This window comes from Bombina bombina, chromosome 1, assembly GCF_027579735.1.
Source record: "Bombina bombina isolate aBomBom1 chromosome 1, aBomBom1.pri, whole genome shotgun sequence".
Taxonomy (NCBI): domain Eukaryota; kingdom Metazoa; phylum Chordata; class Amphibia; order Anura; family Bombinatoridae; genus Bombina; species Bombina bombina.
In genome coordinates this window covers 1579879172-1579890663 of record NC_069499.1, presented here as the reverse complement: position 1 = coordinate 1579890663, position 11492 = coordinate 1579879172, and positions in this window count along the sequence as shown.

Sequence of the window (11492 nt, the reverse complement as noted above, 5' to 3'; positions counted from 1 at the left end):
TTTAAGGGTTATTGGTAGTTTAGTTTAGAGTAGGGGTTGTTTTTATTTTGGGGGGGTTATTTTTATAGGGGTATTAGATTAGGTTTATTTTTTTATTTTTGATAATTTTGTTTATTTTTTCTTTAATTTTAGAGTTTTATATTTTTGCAATTTTAGATAATTTTTTTGTAATTTAATGTTAGGTTTTATTGTTAGTGTAACTTAGTATTGGGGTTAATTTAGGGGGTGTTAGGTTAAGGGGCTTAGCAATTAATTCTGTTTTATTTCTTGCGGGTGGTTACGTGTTTTTTCGTTGTTTCATGCAGGCAGTTGCATGTTTTTTTTTGTTTGTTTTTTAAGGCTTCGTTTGCCTATGCTGCATCCAGGTGGATTCTGGATTCTTTCACCACCCTGCCATTTTCGGAATCCACCGGGATGCAGCTTTGAGTTGTATTGTAGCGAGCTTAGGTTTTATTTTTATTTCACAGGTAATTTTGTATTTATTTTAACTAGGTAGACTAGTTTTTAAAGCTAAATAGTTAAAATAAATACAAAGTTACCTGTAAAATAAAACCTAACCTGCCTTACACTAAAAACTAACAATAAAATACAATAAATTAAATTATTAAAATACAATTTTCTATATTACAAAAAACCCACTAAATTACACAAAATAAAAAATGAAATTATCAAAAATAAAAATGAATTAGTCCAAATCTAATAGCCCTATCAAAATAAAAAACCCTAGCCTACAATAAACTGCCAATAGCCCTTAAAAGGGACTTTTGCGGGGCATTGCCCCCAGAAATCAGCTCTTTTGCCTGTAAAAACAAATACAAACACCCCCCAACAGTAAAACCCACCACCCACATAACCAACCCCCCCCAAATAAAAACCTATCAAAATAAACCTAAGCTAACCATTGCCCTGAAAATGGCATTTGGATGGGCATTGCCCTTAAAAGGGCATTTAGCTCTTTTGCGATGCTCTGAAAGGACAATCAGCTCTTTAGGATTTTTATTTGGGGGGTTTGGTTGGGTGGGTGGTGGGTTTTACTTTGCATGTTTTTTTTACAGGTAAAAGAGCTGATTTCTTTGGGGCAATGCCCCACAAAAGATCCTTTTAAGGGCCATTTGCAGTTTAGTGTAGGCTAGGTGTTTTTTTATTTTTATTTTGGGGGAGCTTTTTTATTTTGATAGGGCTATTAGATTAGGAGTAATTCGTTTTTACTTTTGATAGTTTATTTTTTTATTTTTTGTAATTTAGTGGGGGGGTTATAATTTAGAAAATTGTATTTTAATAATTAAAACATTTTTTTTATTGTAATGTTAGTTTTTAATGTAAGACAGGTTAGGTTTTATTGAAGGCCGCCTCTTATATGAATGCATTTTGACATTTTTCACAACTAGAGGGTGTTAGTTCATGTGTGCCATATAGATAACATTGTGCTTATGCCCGTGGAGTTACTTATGAGAGGGCACAGATTGGTTATAATGCAAGTCTGCCAAAAGAACTTAAATAAGGGGGCGGTCTGCAGAGGCTTACATACAAGGTAATCACAGAGGTAAAAAAGTATTTTAATATAACCATGTTGGTTTTGAAAAATTAAGGAATAGGTAATAAACAGCCAGATTACGAGTTTTGAGCACTATAGGGAAATTAACGACCGCAACATTTTCGGCGTTATTTCACCTCCCTATAACGCTGCTATTATAGGTTTTTAAAAAAGCAGGCTTGTGCGGGCAATATGGTTGCGTTGAGCTCCATACAGCACCGAAATCAAGCGCTGCTTTGTCATGCTCGTGCACGATTTCCCCATAGACATCAATGGGGAGAGCCGGCATAAAAAAAGCCTAACACCTGCGATCGCGGAAAGAAACGCTCTGTAATGCAGCCCTATTGATGTCTATGGGGAAAAGAAAAAGTTACGTTTAAACACCCTAACATAAACCCAGAGTCTAAACACCCCTAATCTGCCGCCCCCAACATCGCCGCCACCTACATTACAGTTATTAACCCCTAATCTGCCACCCCCGATATCGCCGTCACCTACATACAGTTATTAACCCCTAATCTGCTGCTCCTAACATCGCCGCCACCTACATTACAGTTATTAACCCCTAATCTGCTGCCCCTAACATCGCCGCCACCTATATTACAGTTATTAATCCCTAATCTGCTGCCCCTTACATCGCCGCCACCTACATTACAGTTATTAACTCCTAATCTACTGTCCCTAATATCGCCGCCACTTACATTACACTTATTAACCCCTAATCTGCCGCCCCCAATGTCGCCACCACTATACTAAAGTTATTAACCCCTAACCCTAACATAACCCTAAATCTAACCCTAGCCCTAACACCCCCTAACTAAAATATAATTAAAATAAATCTAAATAAACCTTACAATTATTAACTAAATAATTCCTATTTAAAACTAAATACAAACTTGCCTGTGAAATAAAACCTAAGCTAGCTACACTATATCTAATAGTTGTATTGTAGCGAGCTTAGGTTTTATTTTTATTTCACAGGTAAGTTTGTATTTATTTTAACTAGGTAGAATAGTTTTTAAATAGTTATTAACTATTTACTAACTACCTAGTTAAAATAAATACAAAGTTACCTGTAAAATAAAACCTAACCTGCCTTACACTAAAAACTAACAATAAAAAAAAAAATTAAATTATTAAAATACAATTTTCTGAATTACAAAAAAAACACTAAATTACACAAAATAAAAAACAAATTACAACTAATTACACCTAATCTAATAGCCTTATCAAAATAAAAAAGCCCCCCCAAAAATAAAAAAAAGCCCTAGCCTACACTAAACTACCAATAGCCATTAAAAAGGCCTTTTGTGGAGCATTGCCCCAAAGTAATCAGCTCTTTTACCTGTAAAAAAAAAATACAAACACCCCCCAACAGTAAAACCCACCACCCACACAACCAAACCCCCCAAATAAAAACCTATCTAAATAAACCTAAGCTAACCATTGCCCTGAAAAGGGCATTTGATGGGCATTGCCCTTAAAAGGGCATTTAGCTCTTTTGCGATGCTCTGAAAAGGGCAATCAGCTCTTTTAGGATTTTTATTTAGGGGGTTTGGTTGGGTGGGTGGTGGGTTTTACTTTGTATTTTTTTACAGGTAAAAGAGCTGATTTCTTTGGGGCAATGCCCCACAAAAGGTCCTTTTAAGGGCCATTTGCAGTTTAGTGTAGGCTAGGGTTTTTTTTTTATTTTGGGGGAGCTTTTTTATTTTGATAGGGCTATTAGATTAGGAGTAATTCGTTTTTATTTTTGATAGTTTAGTTTTTTATTTTTTGTAATTTAGTGGGGGGGGGGTTATAATTTGAAAATTGTATTTTAATAATTAAAACATTTTTTATTGTAAAGTTAGTTTTTAATGTAAGGCAGGTTAGGTTTTATTTCACAGATAAGTTTGTATTTATTTTGACTAGGTAGTTAGTAAATAGTTAATAACTATTTAATAACTATTCTACCTAGTTAAAATAAATACAAACTTACCTGTGAAATAAAAATAAAACCTAAGATAGCTACAATATAACTATTTTTATTTTACAGGTAAGTTTGTATTTAGTTTTAAATAGGTATTATTTAGTTAATAATTGTAAGGTTTATTTAGATTTATTTTAATTGTATTTAAGTTAGGGGTGTTAGGCTTAGGGTTACGTTAGGGTTAGATTTAGGGTTAGGGTTACGTTAAGGTTAGGATTAGAGGATTATATGTTTATGTAGAGTCAGTGATGTGGGAGGTCAGAGGTTTAGGGGTTAATCATTTATTTTAGTATATTTTGTTGTGGGAGCTTGCGGTTTAGTGGTTAATAGGTTTATTAAAGCGGCGGTGTGGGCGGACGGCAGATTAGGGGTTAATAATATTTAAATAGTGTTTGCAATGCGGGAGGGCAGCGGATTAGGGGTTGATAGGTTTATTATAGTGGCGACAATGTCGGGGAGCGGCGGAATAGGGCTTAATACATTTTAATAGTGTTTGCGATGCGGGAGGGCCTCGGTTTAGGGGTTAATAGGTAGTTTATGGGAGCTTAGTGCACTTTTTAACACTTTAATTATGAGTTTTATGCTACAGCTTTGTAATGTAAATCTCTAAACTACTGACTTTAGATGGCGGTACGGATCTTGTTCGTATAGGGTTTACCGTTTTTTTGGCCTCCCAGGCAAACTCGTAATACCGGCGCTATGGGAGTCCCATTGAAAAAGGACTTTTTAAAAAGTACGGTATTGACGTAGCGTGATGGCCAAAAAGGTGTGCGGTACATCTATACCTACAAGACTTGTAATAGCAGCGTTAGGGAAAAAGCATCGATATGAAGCATAACGATGCTTTTTCACTCATAACGCCAAACTCGTAATCTAGCTGAAAGTGATTACCTATCTTTTACAAAAATTACAATTCTGGTGTAGACTGTCCCTTTAACAAGCAACTGATTACACTGATTATGTGACCTACAGTGTAGGAAATATGTAAGGATACTAGATTTTAGGTAAACTATTTCATTAATAAAATGCTTAACTGTAAAATGTTATATTTCTGCACTTTGGACTGAGTCCTGAGCTACTTTGAGTAGACATTCAGCTCCCCAGCAGACGTTTGATATTTATAAGTACCAGTAAAGATTCACATATGTGTGTTTGCGTTGACGTGACAGCAGAACGTGATCGTGTTCCATGTGCCATACTATGTAATCTAAGGACTCTGAGGTGGTGAGTGAAGGAAAAAGACCTCAGAAAGTTCACATTAATCCTCCAGCCCAAAAACGCAGCTACAAGATCAATCATCTGTGACACGTCAAATCATCGCTGAATTCTTTCTAACCAGTTTTGAACCCAAACAGCCACAATTCGGTGTTAACACAGCAGTACTATAAACACGTACTTCTTTTTATAACAAGGTAAAAATACCAAAAAATAAGGCAAACCACTGAGACCATTGCAGAGGACTAAAAAATGTATTTTTTGTGGAATCCACGAAACAAAAAAACTGTAACAGCAGAATATGTCAAATACAATTAAAGAGATGTTAAAATCAAAGTTTAAAAGCTTAGATAAAGACAATGAGGCAATACATATGCATTATTTATTTTGTTTGTGTTTGCTGTGAAATTCTTCTGTGTGTTTGTTTTGCTTCACCCTCGTGGTGACAGGCAGCTGACCTTGCAACATGTTTCACAATAAAGGATCCCACCAGGCTTTTCAATAGGTGTATCTCTGAACTGCTCTTGAGTTGCAAAACTTTGTAAACTGTGATAACAAATCAACAGTGTTAGATCAAATAAAAAATATTATGTTTGCATTCAGATCTTTTGCAGTTTAGTAGTTAATTGCTCTTACATGACGGAACTTATTTGCAAGAACTTTGCTACGGACACAATAGTCACCTAGACCACTGGTTTTCAGATCTGATGTCAGGCCTCACTAACAGGGCACATTTTGTGGTTATCTGAACTGGAGCACAGATGAAACAATCAGCTGATTAGTAACCATGGGTATTTCACCTGCTCTCACCCAAGGTAATCCTGAAAATCTGGTCTGTTGGGGAGGCGTTTTAAAACCAGTGCCTTAGACTCATAGAGAACTAGAAGAGGACAGACCCACAAGATGCAATCAGTAAAGAATGTGGTTTTGCTTTTTTCTTTCTTAAAGGACCAGTAAATACAGACAATTTGCATAATAAACAAATGCACGATAAAAAGACAATGAATAACGCAAAGGGGCCGATTTATCATGGCACAAATGGGGCCAAATTCATCTGTTTCTGCGTTTCCGGTTTTAAGACCTCTGCTCCTTAAATCATCCGCCATCTCTGAGGCGGCGGACATCAATCCGCTCGACCGCATACGATCAGGTTTATTGACACCCCCTGCTAGAGGGCGACATTGCTTGTTCTGGTGAACTGCTTGTGCAATAATAAATGCCAACAGCGTATGCTGTTAGAATTTATCGATGTCTGGGGACATGACCGCTACAGCGGATCATGTTTGCCAGACAAATGATAAATAGGCCCCTTAGTCTGATCTTCAAATTATTTTTTTCTGACAATCTTCAAAGTTATGTCTATTTCCCACTTCCCCTGTATCATGTGACAGTCACCAGCCAATCACAAATTCATATAAGTATATTCTGCTCAGTGGGCGCTGATGACTAAAAAAGTGTAAATATTAAAAGACTGCGCGTTTTGTTACAGGAAGGAAATTGGAAATTTGTTTAAAATTTCTGCTCTATCTGAGTCATGAAAGCTTCATTTTGACTTGAGTGTCCTATAAAGAGACATCAAACGGATTTGCTACATAAATTCCATGTATTTATCAATAATTAACCACCGGACTGCAAACCCCTGAATACAAAATAAATGTATTAAAAGCATTAAAGCTATCATCTTTTTAACTGAATGTTTCTTGATTTCCAGTCATGGGATATTCCCCTTTCAAAAGTATCTGGAAAAATATTGTTATAATTTTTCATCGCCTGTGATCAATTAGGGACAGATATGAGCTGCTGCACAAATCAAACAATCCCTGTGTAGAATGTCAGTTTCTGAAATCTTTTGTATACACTTCAACTTCTTATCGAAATTTTAAAAGCCACACATTTTACACTTTATGGCCATTATAGTCAAAAAATAACATGATCTAGTCCGTTAGACCCTAGACTACTAGACCCTAGACAACTGTCTGTTTAACCCCTGAGTTAAACACACAGTAGAAATACTGCTCAGGACTGCTAGTCCCAAGTTGCACAACTCACATGTGAAACAAGCACTGCTGATTAGATCAGTGGAGGTTTTTCAGCAGTGCTCTGCAAACCCTGAGCGGTATTTCCACTGTGTGTTTAAACCCTTTGAAGGAGTTAAACGCACAGTAGTCCAGAGTCTAGTAGTCTAGGGTCTAACAGATTAGAGCATGTCATTTTTTACTACAATGGCCCTTTAAATTGAAAAAGGGACAAAATTCATTGCAAAAATGTTATGGACAATTCAATTTGAGCTTTAATGGACTGCAGACATTATTGAAATGAGGAAACTTTAACCTCTTGACTGCCAGAGAGAGTGGTGAACAGTAATGTTTTGCTGCTGTCTCTGGAACTCAGGAAGTAAACTGCTGGTGAAGTCTGCACTGACTGATATGCTATTTTTTATTGCAACGCATTAATTATTGTCTGTCTTTCTTTTATCACCTATAACAAAATGGAGAAAACATCAACAAGTACTCGATATATAACCAGCCAGGAACAGAAAGTTTGATGACTGCACACGGTGTATAGAGGCAGAAAATGATAAATATCCCATTGATAAGATTTATTTCCAGTTGTATCCATAAAACACGCACATCATAACCAGATGAGTAGGATTTTCATGCAGTAAGGATGGATAGAAGGCTGGAACAAAATAAAGCCAATATTTGCACAAAAAACATGTTCTTGTCTTGGTTGCTTAAAAATGGTACATTAAAAAAACAACACAATAATACAAATAACTTGTAAAACATTTCTGCGTGTTAAAGAGACAGCATACACCATTTGTCATATAACTGTGTGTAATAGACACTATTGTAAAGAAGAATATGCACAGATACTGATCTAAAAATACAGTATAAAACTTTTTTTAAAATTTGGTATCCTCAATACAGAAAATTCCCAGATTGTTGCACATAAAAAACTATACCATGAAGTTACGCCACTTCTGGAAAACAATTAAAAACACATAGTGTAATCTTGTGATGTTGCAAATGAATGTAGATACACTAATAGTGTCCACTCACAAGTCTGATGGCACAAAAGGGTAGACTGGTGCTAATAATACTGGCACTCACAGTCCCCAGCTAACTGCACTACAGTCTTCAAACTATTCTAGAAAACATGAAGTACAAAGGGACACCACATAGCGTAACTTGTATCTGTACAGATAAATATGAAAGCATAAATGTTGTCAACTGACAAGTATGGCCAGAATACACTCAAGCTTTAACTGCGCTAAAAGTAAGCAGAATATGTTATATTTAATACATATTTCTACATATATCTGATGTTTTTTTTTTTTGCACAAATATATATTTATACATAAATGTGTGTGTGTATATATATATATATATATATATATATATATATATATATAATTGTTTACAGGTATAGCTATATACAGATATAAATAGGAATATCTATTTAAAAAATCACACAACATATGTTGATATATGCAAAACATTGGAATGTGAAATATTTACAGTAAATACACATTAGAAAACCTTATTAAATAGGAATATTGTATAAATACGCTTTAACATGTTTTCATCTACTTGACTGCAAAGGATTCCAACACAAATTGCTAATCAACCAATGGCAGCTTCCAATGCATTTAGGCATCTAGACGTGGTGAAGACGACTTGCTGAAGTCTGAAGTTCAAACCGAGCATCAGAATGGGGAAGAAAGGGGATTTAAGTGACTTTGAATGTGGCATGGTTTTTGATGTCAGACGGGCTGGTCTAAGTATTTCAAAAACTGCTTATCTACTGGGATTTTCACGCACAACCATCTCTAGGGTTTACAGAGAATGGTCCGAAAAAAAAGGATAAAATATCAAGTGAATTCAAGTGAGCGGCAGTTGTGTGGATGAAAAGGCAACAATAACTTGAACCTTGAAGCAGATGGGCTACAGCAGCAGAAGTCCACACCGGGTGCCATTCCTGTCTGCTAAGAACAGGAAACTGAGGCTACAATTCCTACAGGCTCACCAAAATTGGACAATAGAAGATTGGAAAAATGTTGCCTGGTCTGAGTCTTGATTTCAGCTGTGACATTCAGATGGTAGAGTCAGAATTCTGCGTAAACAACATGAAAGCATGGATCCATCCTGCCTTGTATCAACGGTTCCGGCTGGTGGTGGTAGTGTAATGATGTGGGGGATATTTTCTTGGCATACGTTGGGACCCTTAGTACCAATTGAGCATCATTTAAATGCAGCAGCCTACCTGAGTATTGTTGCTGACCATGTCCATCCCTTTATGACTACATTGTACCCATCTTCTGATGGCTACTTCCAGCAGGATAATGCACCATATCACAAAGCTCAAATCATCTCAAACTGGTTTCTTAAATATGACTGTACTCCAATGGCCTCCATAGTCACCGAATCTCAATCCAATAGAGCACCTCTGGGATGTGGTGGAATGGAAGATTTGCATCATGGATGTGCAGCCGACAAATCTGCAGCAACTGCGTGATGCTATCATGTCAATATGGACCAAAATCTCTCAGCAACGTTTCCAACACCTTGATGAATCTATGCCACAAATAATTAAGGCAGTTCTGAAGGCAAAAGGGGGTCCAACCCGGTACTTGCAAGGTGAACCTAATAAAGTGGCTGGTGAGTTTATGGGATCTCCCATGGTTTATGGGATCTCCCAGATGCATGCTATGTGTTGTTTTGCTGTGTACACTTGGTCATGGAGGAGCTGATCTATGACCGGGAAATACCCTCCTAGGCTGGCCGGGCTCCTGGAACTCCCGGTCGGCGACAGAACAGCAGGACACCCGCTAACTTTACCCCTGTTCGCTCCAGCGTCCCTTTGCCCCAGAGCTCTGCTCTTTTGGGTATTGGTAGCCTCTATGGAGGACAAGGTGGGGGCATTACCGGAGGGGAGCTCCTTTAGAAACCTGGGGTTTTGGACACCCCTTCCCCCATAACTTCAACGGGCTATATCTCCGGTCCCCAGTAACGAATCACACCGCTTTTTGGACTATGGCATCTGGGTACTGAGAGCTTTCAACACCCTGGAAGTGCCGCCGCTCCCCCGGGATCACCCCAAAACCGTCACACCTGGATCCTGGGATTCTGTAGGACTATGGCTGCTATGGAGGCGCCGATCTGTCTGGAGGGGTGGGAATAGTGGGAAAATTGTGGAATTATCCAGTGTCTTATCAAGATGAGCTTTGTATATAAAAGGAGTGTTTGTTTTACAATAAAATCAGTTTCTGTTTCACCTGAATGCTAGTATGTCTAGTTATTTGGGTGGGCTCCAGCTAAAATCACTTTCCCGGGCTACATAGCAGCCTGTTCCAGGCAGAGGAAGGACCCTCTGGCAGAGCTACAAAGTCTGGGTAGCCAGAGTCTGCCACAGGGTGGGACCCTAAATACTGGTGCTGACGGGCATCAGGGGTGGCTACAGGCTGCAGTCGGCAGGAAGGAAGCAGGACCCGTTTGGTGGTGCTACCCAGTTGGGATAGCTGGGGTATCCGTCACAATATATCAGCCAATCGGAATTAAGGTAGGAATATTCTGATTGGCTGATGGAATCAGCCAATCAGAATCAAGCCAATAGAATGCGAGCTCAATCTGATTGGCTGATTGGATCAGCCAATCGGATTGAACTTGATTCTGATTGGCTGATTCCATCAGCCAATCAGAATATTCCTACCTTAATTCCGATTGGCTGATAGAATCCTATCAGCCAATCGGAATTCGAGGGACGCCATCTTGGATGACGTCCCTTAAAGGAACCATCATTCTTCAGTTGGACGTCACCGGATGAAGATGGGTCCGCGGTGGAGGTCTTCAGGATGGAGCCGGTCCTCATCGGATGAAGATAGAAGATGCCGATTGGAAGATGATGGTTGCCGGTCCGGATCTACTCTTCTTCCCGGATAGGATGAAGACTTTGGAGCCTCTTCTGGACCTCTTCAGCCACCGGATGATGGATCGCCAGCCCCGCTTGGGTTGGATGAAGATTTTGGAGCCAGGACCGATCGGTGATACCCGGTGAGGTGAAGACAAGGTAGGATGATCTTCAGGGGCTTAGTGTTAGGTTTATTTAAGGGGGGGTTTGGGTTAGATTAGGGGTATGTGGGTGGTGGGTTGTAATTTTTTTGGTGGGGTATTGTATGTTTTTTTTTACAGGCAAAAGAGCTGAACTTCTTGGGGCATGCCCCGCAAAGGGCCCTGTTCAGGGCTGGTAAGGTAAAAGAGCTTTGAACTTTAGTAATTTAGAATAGGGTAGGGCATTTTTTTATTTTGGGGGGCTTTGTTATTTTATTAGGGGGCTTAGAGTAGGTGTAATTAGTTTAAAATTGTTGTAATATTTTTCTTATGTTTGTAAATATTTTTTTATTTTTTGTAACTTAGTTCTTTTTTATTTTTTGTACTTTAGTTAGTTTATTTCATTGTAGTTATTTGCAGGTATTGTATTTAATTAATGTATTGATAATGTAGTGTTAGGTTTAATTGTTGGTAATTGTAGGTATTTTATTTAATTAATTTAATGATAGTATAGTGTTAGGTTTAATTGTAACTTAGGTTAGGATTTATTTTACAGGTAATTTTGTAATTATTTTAACTATTTTAGCTATTAAATAGTTCTTAACTATTTAATGGCTATTGTACCTGGTTAAAATAAATACAAAGTTACCTGTGAAATAAATATTAATTCTAAAATAGCTATAATATAATTATAATTTATATTGTAGCTGTATTAGGATTTATT